Raw genomic sequence first — 13886 nt, forward strand, 5'->3', positions numbered from 1 at the left:
CGAGCGCTACATTCAATGTTACATCGCTAACGAGATACTGGCTTGATTAATCGATCTTTGTAGTGTTAACTAAGTCATTTATATACATATACGAGTGTTTTTCATCATCTTTTATATCACAACTTCTCGCCTTTTTCATATCCTCGGAGCCTCGTTAATTTATCTGCTAGCTAAAGTAATGGATGCGAGCGCGTCAAATTTTACTTATTAGTTACCCCCTGTGAATAGTAGACGAAAAGAATGTGTTTAAATCTAAAAGGTCACCCTGTCGTTGTCATGTGATGACAACGACACTATAAAAATAAAATATTGATTAAATCTGATCAACAATACCTATATCGATCACACGTGTTCTAAACAAATCCAGATAAAATAATACAGGTGACTTGTTTTGCTTTACATTACATTGTATGTATATATATTTATTATTGTTTCTATCTATTTTATACTTATACTGTATATTAAATTCTACACGTGTCGTCGGTTCTATCTGATATGTGTTTGTTCACAATATTATATTTATATAAGACTGCAACGTTTCGCGAGTCACGTATGAGTGTAAAATAATATTTGTCAAGTATGGTACATTTTATAGTATATGTTTTATTTTACATCTGTCTTTCCGTATAGCATGAAATAAACAATTGATTAACGGCTTGTAAAAATAGTGTCATATTAATACAAAGACACTAGCCTAAGCAAATATATAGAAATATATTGTTGTTAAATATTATTTTTATATGCCATAAGTATCCTAAATTTAACCTACAATCTATTCAAATTGTAAATTGGTAAAAATAAATCTGACAATAACAAGCCAATTTTGTTTGAATCAAATTAATATTTTACGTTATAGACCTTAAAAATAGTATATCTGTGCATTTCAATGTAAGTTATAAAGCTGTGCGTATTTTCTAATCGAAAATTGAAGAAAGCCAAAGAAAATTTAATCAAAGAACAAATACTTTTTCTTTAACTGGTATATTCCGACCGCAAGCAAAGGTCAGAAAACTCGTTCGCGAAAATTCATCAAAGGTTCGAGCGGATTTATCTGTTTACATTTCGCAAACCTCACAGTGTGAAAAACAATACGGAAGGATTCTTTTCAACTCTTACCCTAATAGATACAATTAAATAAGAAACCTGTATTAATACGACATTATTATTATTAGAATGATATTATCAGAATATGTAAAAAAATTGAACATAATATAAACGTAAAGTACATACAAATAGTAAAAATTTTGCGAAATTTTTTTATATATTATTTATGAAAAGCTTAGTATAAAAACAATAATATACTGCCTAATTATTTATTTAATTTTACTTAGATTTTATAAATTATAACGTTAAATATTTTATTTTAGTACATCTTATGAATTACTTTATACCATTTATTATAGTCACATATAATAAGCTTTAGCGCGGTTTTTGTCCCTCAAACTCGATATTCATACGAGAGAATAGAAAAATCCAATATGATGAAATTTAATATAAAATCGTGTCTCTCGCGTGACTTTGAGTTCACGACCTTTTGAAAGGTAAAGAATGAATGTTGCCATTAATCACAACATTTTTTTAACTTTTAAAGTCTTCATAAACTTCAAGATTATTGCTCCTCTAACTGTCTATAGAAAACCTAATAGTAAATTATACTATACTGCGCTTAAGAAAATGTTCCAGTAATTTGGTGAATTATTAAAAAAATATTAAGTTAAGGTTTTGGTTTGTATTTAACTTTTCTTTGATTAGAAAGTATAACACAATTTTTACCTCAATAATAAGGGAACTTAATTTATGTGTAAAATTACATGCTAATTTAAGTTTTATAAGAACGAATTTTTAAAATTTTCTGCAAACTTAGAAAATCATTTAAATTATTTTTTAATACATTTTTTAATTGATAGTGTATTCTTAACTAATATAAAGTTAAACTTTAGGCTATAAATTACAAGTATATAAATTTTGAAAAAATAAAAGATTAAAAGTGAAGTATGAAAATCACTACAAAAATATGTTCTTGCATTAGAGTGCTAGCATGTGTATTTATTATGTTATAGTCGTATTTATATTGTTTACGTTTAATAAAAACGTATGCAGTATTACAGTGAAATAAATTAATAATACGTTTATCGGGACAATCCGTTATCGCTGCGACGAATTAAGCCGAAAGGAGTTACTAAAAGCTTATACAACTATTTTTCATTGGCTTTATACAAACGATTTGCATCTGATCAGACATAATAAAAATTATCCAAATAGTTCAAATAATCTGCAACAAAAAAGTGCCTAAATGTATCTCTAGATATTTAGTCACAAATCTAGTTTTGCAATTTTTTTATTGAGATTGGCTAGAGAATAGAGAGAGGCGTTAGACTTTCTACATTTATAATGGATATATATTATCTTTTGTCAATTTAGTCAGAATAACGACTTCGCTTCTAACTTAGAACAACTAGAATTTAGAAAAAGCCAAAGCGAGCCGTAAAAGTCCGACAAAGTCAAGCCGAATGAAAAGAGTTACACTCGATCTTTGACACGAATTGAAGCTTACGTGACGTAGCTATGTCAGATAATTTCATCTTTGTTGTAAAAAAATGATATGAAGTTTAATTATAGTGAAATAAATATAAATAATAAAATATGTTTTCTTCTTTCTTAGCCCGATGGAGAATTCTACCCACCGTACAGGAGACCACCGACTCCTGGCCCTCCCCCTGCCTACGACTCTGTGGTTAGCTCCTCGGACAAGCTGAGGAAATTTGGCATTGACGACGATACCCTCGACGAAAAATTCGAAGGTTTAGCTCTCGAAGGATCGATGGGACCCGAGGAGTTAAGGGGGATAGTCATATCGCGCGCCAGCCCCAAGAGATTCGACTTGGACAAATACAAAGAGAACGTGTTGCTATCGAACAACGAATGTAATATTAGCAACGTTAAGAAAAGAAAATATGACGATGGCGATCAAAAAGGTGTGATAGAGGATGAGACAAAATGTTTGGGGAATGATGCGGAAACTCTACAAGTAAGTTACTTTATACAATTTAACGATTGTGTAAATAAAAATAATTTTATATATAATTGAAAAATTTAACTTTTAAAAACCGGTAGTTTTAATTTATATAAAAATATAACTCATAACTAATACAAACTATATTTAAATGCACATTGACAACGATATTCTATTACACTTTTATCCTATCTTTCTTAAGCTTATCTTACATATTTCTTTAAAGCATCTCATATTATTTGATTTGCTCTTAAAGTCCATTAGCATAGTACTTTAAATGTATCATTTGACTTCAGCATTCTATTAAATAAAAGCCATTACCTTTCGTGCAGAAAAAATATTTTACTTTTTCGAGTGGCAATTATCGTTCACATTGTTTTTCTATGTGTTACAGATAGACGCATACAATCAGTAGTATCTATAAAATGTATTTAAAAATTTAAATTTGATTGATTTTGTCACGATCTAATATTATATATTAACTAATGCGAGTTTCTCCTACCTAATTATCTTGTAAGAAAAATAAATGTCAATCTACTATATTTTTTACTTTAAACAGCTATCCTTCAAATTTATATGGTTCAAAAGTGACAAGTTGTAAAACATTCATGAAGCTAACTATTTTCTAAATATAAAAGATCACCTTTAAATTATACTGCCTAGTTTTTTAATGAAAGAACACATTCATTATTTCGTTAAAATAAAGATTTTTGTGTAATAAAATATGACAGAATATTTTAAAACTACACTAAGATATCTTTGTTCCAACAACGTGTTATTTTATATTTTTCTTTAAAATAGCATTTTCAGTAATAAAATTTTCTACTTAACCCTAGACCAATTTTGTTTTGTCTTCGGTCGTGTAACAACCCTAAATAACAAAAAAAATCAATGACTTACAAGTTATATGAATTTAAAAAGGGAAGTATCGTAACTACAGTGACTAAGGACGTACGTTAATATGTGGTAAACTTTGAAAATAAGCCCTGTTAGAAGTCACATCAAAGTTAAAGCTCCTTAACTGGCCTCAAGAGAATTTACAGAAAGTTTGACAATTTATGAATCAAACGTTCATAACATAGATACATACATTTTGAGAAAGCATTCAATCGCGTGAAACATTATCATCTTATGTACAAGGAGATGTAAGACTTCTAAAAAAATATATTGGAATCAATCAGCATTAATAAGCATTAAGCGAGAGTAAATCAGAAATATTTTTAAATTTAGTAGAATCAGACAGAGATGTGTTCTTTCTCCTACTTATTTTTAATTTATATTATCTGTTTCAGTATTATATTTTATTTTTACTGAAGTTTGACAGTAGATAGATGCATTTGTGCAATTTTAATATATTTCGATAAACTGTGCGTATAATGTAATTAAATCATACGTACAACATGTTTTTGTGTAAGGTTTTTTTTTTCAAAAAAATCATGTCATATGAAAATTATGTTATTTTTAAAATAATAAAATTATATAGATATATATTTTTAATACGTATGCAGTAACTGAGGATATCGTACAAAAGGCCACTTATGCTTAAGTTTGTGGCGAATAAAAAAACTTTTGTTAGAGTTTCATTTGAATAGACACTCAATATACAGGGGAAAATTCTAACTTAATTTTCTTATTATAAGTATATTTACTTATAATTTATTTGTGTTGCAGGAAGATCAACTGAGAGAACTCCACAATAGAAAGGGCATATTAAAAATCCGTTCCGACTCCAACGAGGAAAGTTTAACGGAAGAAGAAAAAATATCGCAGAAAGCTCGCGGAAAAGTCGAATCGGACGAAGCTTTGCCGTCTTATGAAGTTGCGATTTGCAACGAACTAGGCAAAATTAAATAATTAGCTAGATTAAAGTGTATGAATGTAACACAAAACACCAAATAAATGTATAAGCATTATAGCATAATTATTATTATTCGTTATAGCGTATATGTGTAATGTTATTTATTCTAAAATTGATAGAGCGTAAGGGTAAATTGTTTTAATTATCATTACATTATAAATTAATAAATAAATATATGTTTAGAAATCGTTTTTATACGACACTTGCAATTCTAAATTACCATTTACGCAATAAAGGAATTGATGGTGGAGATGATTAACGTTAAAAAGCACTCACAGATATGCATAGAAATAATTATACTTGTGGTTAGATTTGCGTATTGTTATAATTAATAGAACAGATACAAAAATTAATGTGTTATTGATTCATTTAAAAAGCACAATTTAAGATGCAATATAATTGCACAACACGTTATGAACAATAAAATAATATTTCAATGTTTAAACTGAGTTTTATTTTTGACTTAATTTAATAAGACACGATAGAAATATGTAAAGAAATAGCCCAACACCTATTCATTAAAATCTACAATAAATATCGAGAATTTAGAAAAATGAAAAATGATTTAAAAAATTTTTATGTCACAGTACACATCTATTTATATAAAATAAAAAATAAAAACCATTACTTACAGTCAAAGCGTTTTCTGATTTAATCTGAAATTAAAACAAAAATATTATTTACTTTGAAACTCAATAAATAAATTATAGAGACACAGTTTCAGAAACGCGCTCGTCTTTCAAAACACTCATATATTAAAGTATTTTTCCATAATAAAAATGGAAACATGTTTGTTTATTCTAAAACATAAAATATTAATATAAAAATAATTAATATAAAATACACATACATTTAATGTCTATCATTGCTGTCAATGATCACTGATATCTCAATAAAAAAATCATAAAAATTTAACTATACTCTATTTGCGTTAACACAGTCAGTTCAAGAGCTACCCATTTTATCATTATTCATAACTGAGAAATAGACCGTTTATTTTCTCCTGTATTTATAATCTCAATAAAATATTTTTAGCTTACGTATTATTGTATAATACATATATGCATATATCATTTAAGTGAATGAAAACCATGGTAAAGTATATCAGATATACGCAGAAATAATTAAATAAAAAATCGAGGTCATAATTTATAAATATTTAATTAAACTTATACCCAAGCATAAGTTTTGAGCTCAGATTTAATATAAGAGATAAAAAACAAATCTGACATCAGCAAATACCATGGTGGTATTTTATCAACGCTTCACCTCGAACGACAAACTTATCGTGCTTTGATTATAATCTGCGGTATTATACATGGAGCAAAACACCGCAAATTCACCGAGAACATCACCACGCTCTTGCGGAATTTTCACACATACATACTCATACAATACCATCTAAATACATGACAACACAAAATTTTGCAAAATTTTACCATACATGTGACAATCTTGGTTCGAACCGCATGCAAAAACAAACCCTTCCAAGCTGAGAAATTCTCAACGATCCTAGCATAAATGCAAGCCAACGCTATCCTCACGGATAGAAAATTTATGTGGCTTTTCAATTAAAATTAAAAGAAAAATAACCTTCAATTATAACCTCCATCGATCGTTTACTAACAAAGGTGTGTGCATATAATGGGTTATGCAAGACCGTAATTAGTTTATGTAACACGATATTTAACCCGATTGACGTAGAATTTCACATAATTTGATAGACGGCATCAATAGCTATACTAACATCCATTGATTGGCTTATCCTTGATAACTATTTGTTTAGTGGTTTCAAATTTATTTTTTTGACCAATTATTTTGCCGTGTATTTGGATAGCTCCAATTGAGAATTGAGACAACCTACCGACAATCAAACGACGAAATTCAGAATTGAATTTCAAAATTTTAAAAACGTGTATTTGAAGTACCGAAACAATTATAAAATGTAATACGAAAGCACTTATTAAAAAAATATGTTGTATAAGAGTTGAACATTTTTTATTGGAGATCTTGAAAAGGATCTCACTGCATCTATTAAATTATATATTTATATTATTATTATTTTTTTTTATTACAAAAGATTCACTGTAAGCAATACATCATTTTAAATATTACTAATATTATTATTCTATACTAGTCTCTATGATCCATGATGTGAATGATTTTTTAAAAGATTGTTGTTGACAAGGGTCGATTGGCTGATGCGAAGAAGGCAAAAATAAAATATTTAAAATACGTATAAACAAACATACAAACTGGAATGTGTGTATGCATAAAAAATAGAATGAAAAACTTTTTATTAACTTCTGAGGCGTCAAAGCAAACGAAAAATTATGGTTTTCGTTTAATGCTAACTTTTCGTATCTCAATTTCATTTGGTGCGTAAATCGAAATTGAGTTACGTAGTGCAAACATTGCCATTTATTTGCTACTTTTATTATTTGCTATAGATAATAAAAATCGTAAATAAAAGAGTACAATTGCAAAGATCATCATTGGACGCAAATTTAGCATGAATACCCCCGTTTATTTGTGTATGGAATTATCCCATTTCATATGTTTACGTTTCGTCCCCGAAATTCTCGTGACGAGTCAAGGATAGGTTAATTTAGCTTCAGCCCTTGACAGAAATACAATCTCTAATTTAGTATCGTATATTTTTTATACCTTCAGAGACGTAATAACGTCGTTGACCTAAAAATATAATTTATTTTTACCATTTACCAAAGGACTGGAATAATTTCTTACGTATAAAAATAATTTACATGGAAAACAAGATACATTAAAAATAAACAACTTTTGAAATGCCATATTTGTTTATTATTTATGAATATATTTATGATACAAACTTTTATTTTGTAACCATTAAACAATATACTCTTATCTGTTTACCATAAATTATCGTAAATATTCGATAGCAAGAATAAGTAGGGCTCTTTACTTTTTTGTTAGTAAAATCGCTACTTTAAAACCTATAAATTATGTAAAAAATCAGGCTGTATAATCTTTCTCTGATAAAAATAGTAACACTAGTTCAAATATTAGAGGTCGCAGGCCAAAGTGGCCTTGATATGCAGCAATTAATGATAACTTTACTGATTGAGGGTTAGTATAAGCCTGGGCCAGGCTTAGAAAATATATGGCACACGTGGCATGGCCCTTCTAGATATAGAATAAGCCTTCGAAACTGTCTGGCACAATGGATTGATAAATACGCTTATCAGTGCTAAAGTTTCTGCATAATTTATGATTATCTTCACGACAACTCAGTCCCGGGAAAAGTACCAATTGGAGTGCCACAGGGCTGCATTCTCGGGCCTCATTTTTTCCCTATGTATCCATGATGTACTATCAACTACTTACTCATCAAGCAGGAAAATAATCGCCAAAAAACTCGAAAGCGGATTGCGGCATATGACAAATGTATCTCCTGTATGGTCCAGCATATCCTATAGCTCCTTCCGAAAAATAGGTATTTTGCAAAACAAGTGTTTAAGAATCGCCCTAAATGCCCACCCAAGAACTAATGTAAAAGCACTTCATTCGCGAAGTCGAAGCTTAGAAACAATAAAAGACTTTTGCCATATACAGGCACTTAACTTCTACAAAAGTTTAAAAAGCAGAAAGATCAAAAGCACCTATCTCCCTTATCTTGGCAAATACACCCTTAATACCTTACCGTTTAGGTATAAGCATAAGCTACCCAAACATATAATCAGAAACGAACCGTTCGAGAAGTTTAATGATCTGCATTTGGGTGCTTACTGCTGTGACACCCCGGAGAAAGTGAGGGAGTCGAATGTTCGGTTTAAAATCCGGACAAGTCATTTGTCGCTAGCTAGCCAAAAATGCCATGCAAACCTTTATGCGAGTACATCCATATTATTCAAAAAATCTATAAATTAAAAATAACAAATCACGAAAGAGATTTTTGTCAACTTTTCCTCTATAAATAATTAACATAATAATCAAGACTAAGATAATAATTTAAAAAAATATTTTTGGTATTTTTTAATTGTAAAATGTTTTTAGTATTTTTTCTTAAATTATAACCACCAATGTTTTATTTTATATTTTTATTTTTTATCAAATTGTGGACATGAAAGTGGCTATAAACCAGTAAATTTTACGATTTATTTAATTTGTATGTTTGTAAAATTATTTATATTATTGAAATTAGCGTATATATAAAAAAACTTTCACTGAAACTTCCCACTTTAGTGTAACTCCCGATTTAAAACAAAAGTAAAGAAAAAAAATCGAACTCGCCACTTCGATTTGATCTGATTTGGTCCGGCTAAGTAGTTACTTTATACCACCAAGAGTTTAATACGTCAATAACGAGTCGTCATGTATATATTTCCTAATTTTAATTAATTACAAAAAATTACAACCGGAATATCAACAGCTGTAACTCAAAAATATTATATAAACTTAACTTTAGAATTAATTGACAAATTATTGCTATAATAATGGCTTCACTCAATAGGTGTCTCTATAGCATTTATTTTTTATGATTCGATTCTGATTATAAAGAATTTCTAACTTGCCACCTTACGCTTGTGTATGAAGTATATGTATTCAAATAAACCTCAATCACTTTCAAATGAGACGGAAAATTGCAACGCTTATACAAAAGCGATTAACAACGTGAAAATAAAAAAGATCTTTCAAATTGCAATTTTGCTCTCAGACGAATTACGCTGATGAGTTCTAAAAGAAAAAGCGTCAAGATTTCCCTGTTGAATCACAAAGAAAATTGCCGGTTAAGTTTATAATTAAACCGTGCTTAATCCCTTCAGCGCTTGGCACTTATATTATATAAAGATTGAGTACATTATATTACCACCTATTATTATTACTAGTATTTATAATTGAAATTTATTAAAATAGCCGATACTATTTAAAATTGCTAATTTTAAAACAATACAGTGTAACCCAATTCCGGATGCATTCATCGGGGGCGAGGTTAGAGGGTGCACACCCCTCTGACGTCATGAGAAGTTGTTCTATGACGTCATAGAGTGAAGACACAGCTGATGGGGATGATCTATGCATAGCCGTTGAACTTTCATTTATTTATTTTTTAATAAATAAAAAAATATATTAATTTAAAACGTATTTTAAAATAAATATATATTAATTAATAATATGCAAATAAATAAAATACAATGTATTTTAAAATATTGTTTTTATTTAATTAAAATAATATATTATTGGAACGGTAGGTGTCTCTGAACAAGATATTTGCTTTCACACGTAAAACAGAAAATTGTAAATTGGTTTGAAGCTCGGCTAAGTTACTTATTATATTATATTAAAATAATATATTTCTGATGATTCAATAGATGTCATGAATTTAAAAACCTAAGGTATATTCTATTTTACTAATGAAATATATTTTTTATATGAATTATGGTAATTTAGGTTATACGAAATACAAAGAAGAAGAGTTTTAGTGAACATTTAGCAATTTTTAAACGTATAAAAAACTTATTTGAAAGTTAATTATTCTCTACATTTTTAATGCGCAATCACGGCCAACTTTTGACAGGCAACATTGCCTCAGGAGAAAATTACCCCAAAACTCTTACCCCTTAACAGTTCTCCGGTTAAATTTCATCTTTTAAACGTTATTCTCTCGAGTTAATGAGTCGAAAGTCAAGTTAACTTGGGAGAAACTTTAATAGGGCTTCTTTCGTTATATTTAGTATTAAAACAATAATTCGAAATAGATAAAGATACGTGCAAATTAATTTAGAATCTTATCTAAGATAACCATATAATGCACACAAATGCACATGTTTTTCAAGAAGTTCTGCAATAAAAATCGTGTTACTAAATAAACATGCAATGCACACAACAATTAAATGTTATTCTTTTATGTTAACGTGTTTTCGAATAATCTGTGGAAATTCATATTAAATCATATTTTCTAAGAAAGCAATGTGTAAAATACTATTTAGAGCACACAATTGATATTACCTAGTATTAAAATCATTTTTATTATTTAAATATTTTAAATCTCATATAATAACTATCTCATAATAACTAATTCTGATCTCCAGACACTTTAAAATGGTCCATATGGTATTAGAACTTAAGTATTTCAGACATTAGTCACCGATTTTAGCATTGGCCTATCGTACTTTTAAGCTGAATTTATTTTAATTCATTTCAAATTTCTCATAATTTAAATAAATACGTGCCGATCGTCTATTTGGGCTGATTAGGACTACTCGAAAATTCACTTCTAATACAAATACAAAATACAAACGAAGGCGATTCCAATACAAAAACTATCAATATAAATTCAAGTAAGTGATATTTTTTTTAGTGTTTTCATTTCATTCATATTCATAGTATTTCATTAAATGACATGCATTTTCTGTCCAAATTCAAGGGAGGTAATATGCCCTTCTCCGCCCCTCCCAAATTACGTCCCTGTTTGGAACACCACTTTGCTTGCGACTTGGAACAAACGAGAGTTTAGCCCAAACTCACCCCCAAGCGTAGCTTTAGTCAAATCGATACAAACGACTTTTCGAAGTACAGAGCAGCCGCTTCCACTTCGATCGTCCGATCTAGTTCAGCCAAGTAGTTACCATAGAGCTTCAAGAGCTTAACTGAATCTTCGATACAATTTAAATATTCATACGACGCAACACTATTGCAAGCAACTATACTACGCCTATTTATAGTATAATGTCCATAATATTTTATTTATCTTTGTAATTTAAACTAAAAAAACGCGTAATCCAAGTAAAAGAAAATTTTAAAAAATCTCGCTGCACAAATAATATTAGGGGAGCCAAAAAAGCACGTTTTTATACTGAATAACTTTGATGGTCAGTTGTGACTTATTTGTTGTTCGGGTCGCATGCATTTATTTTGGTAATGTTTGGATTAACATCTGGAGAGTGCGTTACGAACATAACAACAAAAAACACCATAAGTTTCAATAGAAGATTTCGTTCCGGGTAAGATGTTTTTACGCACTTGTATGCTGTATGAATTTCACAAAAAAAATCGGCAAACATAGCAACCAAAAACATTCGTGTTTACTGGTTTATCAATTTTAAAAATGGTTAAAAAAATTAGATACATTTTTTTTTGTTTGAAAGATAAGCCTAGAAATATGACACCAAAAAGCATCGATGATATCGCATAGCTGCAGAAATTAAAGTCAATACAGAGATGTCGACTTAGGAGTTAACAGATAAGATGGGATATTTATGGTCTAGCATTCAAAGAAGTTAAAAAAATATTGGGCAGGCGTGAAAACGAGGCGTGTGCGTTCCACGCGCACTAAGCGACGAGAACAAGACGACGCGCCTGCCTCATACTGCGAGAATCACGCGAGAAAAAATTAATACTCTCGGATGGAAAACTGTTGCTCACCCTCCATATTCTCTCGATATGGCACCATCAGATTACTTTTTATTTCGGTCTCTACAACATAATTCAGATGGTAAATAATTTAATAGTGTTAGTGAAGTAATGGAGATGGAGATTATTTTGTAAAATAAGATTGGAAAATAAATTTGTTATAAGAACAATACTTTTCACGTCCTTTCTTCTAGTTACCCCTAATATATTGCGTAATTTTCTATAAGTATATGTATTATTTTAAATAAAAAACTAACGCTAGACTATTTTCGAAAAACATTTCTAACAATTTTTATTGTTTTAGGTGGAATTTTCAACTTTTTAAAGAAGCCTCATTATTCTCAAAACCATAAAATTTCCCCTAGACAATATTTGGAATTATAAAAATACTTCAAGTTAGCTCGCCAAATATTTTTTTTTATTGACATATTTCTAAGCGCAATTTTAAACGTAGCTCTCATGTTAAATAAGTTTAGTGACCATTGGTCTAAATAATTGATATTACATATTTTTGATACTATGACAAAAGTACTTGCTTATTTTTGAAATTTTTAAGTTCTGGATTTGAAAATTTGGTTACTAATAATTATATAAACATATGTTGTTCTAATCCCAGAAAAGTGTTTGATAGAGTAGCAACAAACGTTGATATTAAGTACCTTATCTATATTATATATGTATATAAAAAAATACATTACATATATTTTGTAATAATACAGCGAAAATGACTGGTATCGTAATCATAATCAATTAATCCAATCTGCTCGAACGATATCGCAGATATTTATAATTAAGTTGAATTTCAACCTTATTCCGACTGGAATTCATCCAATTTTGGACACTCGGGATGTATGGTATGGTCGATCAGGTGGAAATTTGGCATTGCTGACCGCGGATGAATCGACAATGGGACTCAATGAACCGAAATGGTCGAACTAATTGTAAAGGTCAATGTCGACGGTTCATCGTCACTAAAGCGGAACGCGTCGCTATTTAAATTTCGTTAAATTTATATATAATAGTTTAAGGTAAAAATGCAAAGTTAATTCAAGCAATCATTACATGCTGATAAATATCAAAGTAGTAAAGGTCATATAAACTATGACTGACCATGTTATCATATTCATATTATTATTACAAGAAAATACTTCACAACAATATTTTAAATAAATATATAAGTTGCACAGAAATAAGTCTACAAACATAACAATTATGCTTCATCATCGGTTAATTCTTCAATTAGCACTGTGACATCATTCTAATTTAAAAGTGAGTTATTTATATTGTAATCTATATCATATTTGCGTCACAATCGTTTAAAAAAACCTTTTGTAAACCGGAAAAATATACATATTTTTATCTTTAAATTTATATGTCAAAATATTTTATGTTACTCTTGTTAAAATAAAAACGTATTATGTAGATAAAAATAGGTTTAATTATAAAACATGTTTTAATAGTAAACGTGAATTAAATAGATATTAAACTAGTTCGCCGATGATAAGGATTATATTATCAAAACTAGTATTTCATGATATATTAATTAAAATGAAATGGTATATTATCACCATACAAGTTTCTCTTTAATAGTTAAAAACGAAATCTGATGCGATCAATTGAAATATA

At 29.0% G+C, this 13886-nt stretch overlaps 1 protein-coding gene across 2 annotated transcripts in view; it reads right to left on the reverse strand.

Moving 5' to 3' along the window:
* fdl (beta acetylhexosaminidase fused lobes) overlaps positions 1-13886 on the reverse strand; it is a 100500-nt gene that overhangs the window by 56366 nt on the left and 30248 nt on the right. Inside the window, exon 2 of one of the 2 annotated variants that reach the window (XM_088188665.1) lies at positions 5504-5527. The exons of the other annotated variant lie outside the window; for it this stretch is intronic. The gene's annotated coding sequence lies outside the window, so the exon portion shown is untranslated. The remainder of the gene's footprint in view (positions 1-5503; positions 5528-13886) is intronic. 2 annotated transcript variants of the gene reach the window in all.

This window comes from Plectrocnemia conspersa, unplaced genomic scaffold, assembly GCF_051122295.1.
Source record: "Plectrocnemia conspersa isolate PC_06_02 unplaced genomic scaffold, ASM5112229v1 ptg000007l, whole genome shotgun sequence".
NCBI classification, from domain to species: domain Eukaryota; kingdom Metazoa; phylum Arthropoda; class Insecta; order Trichoptera; family Polycentropodidae; genus Plectrocnemia; species Plectrocnemia conspersa.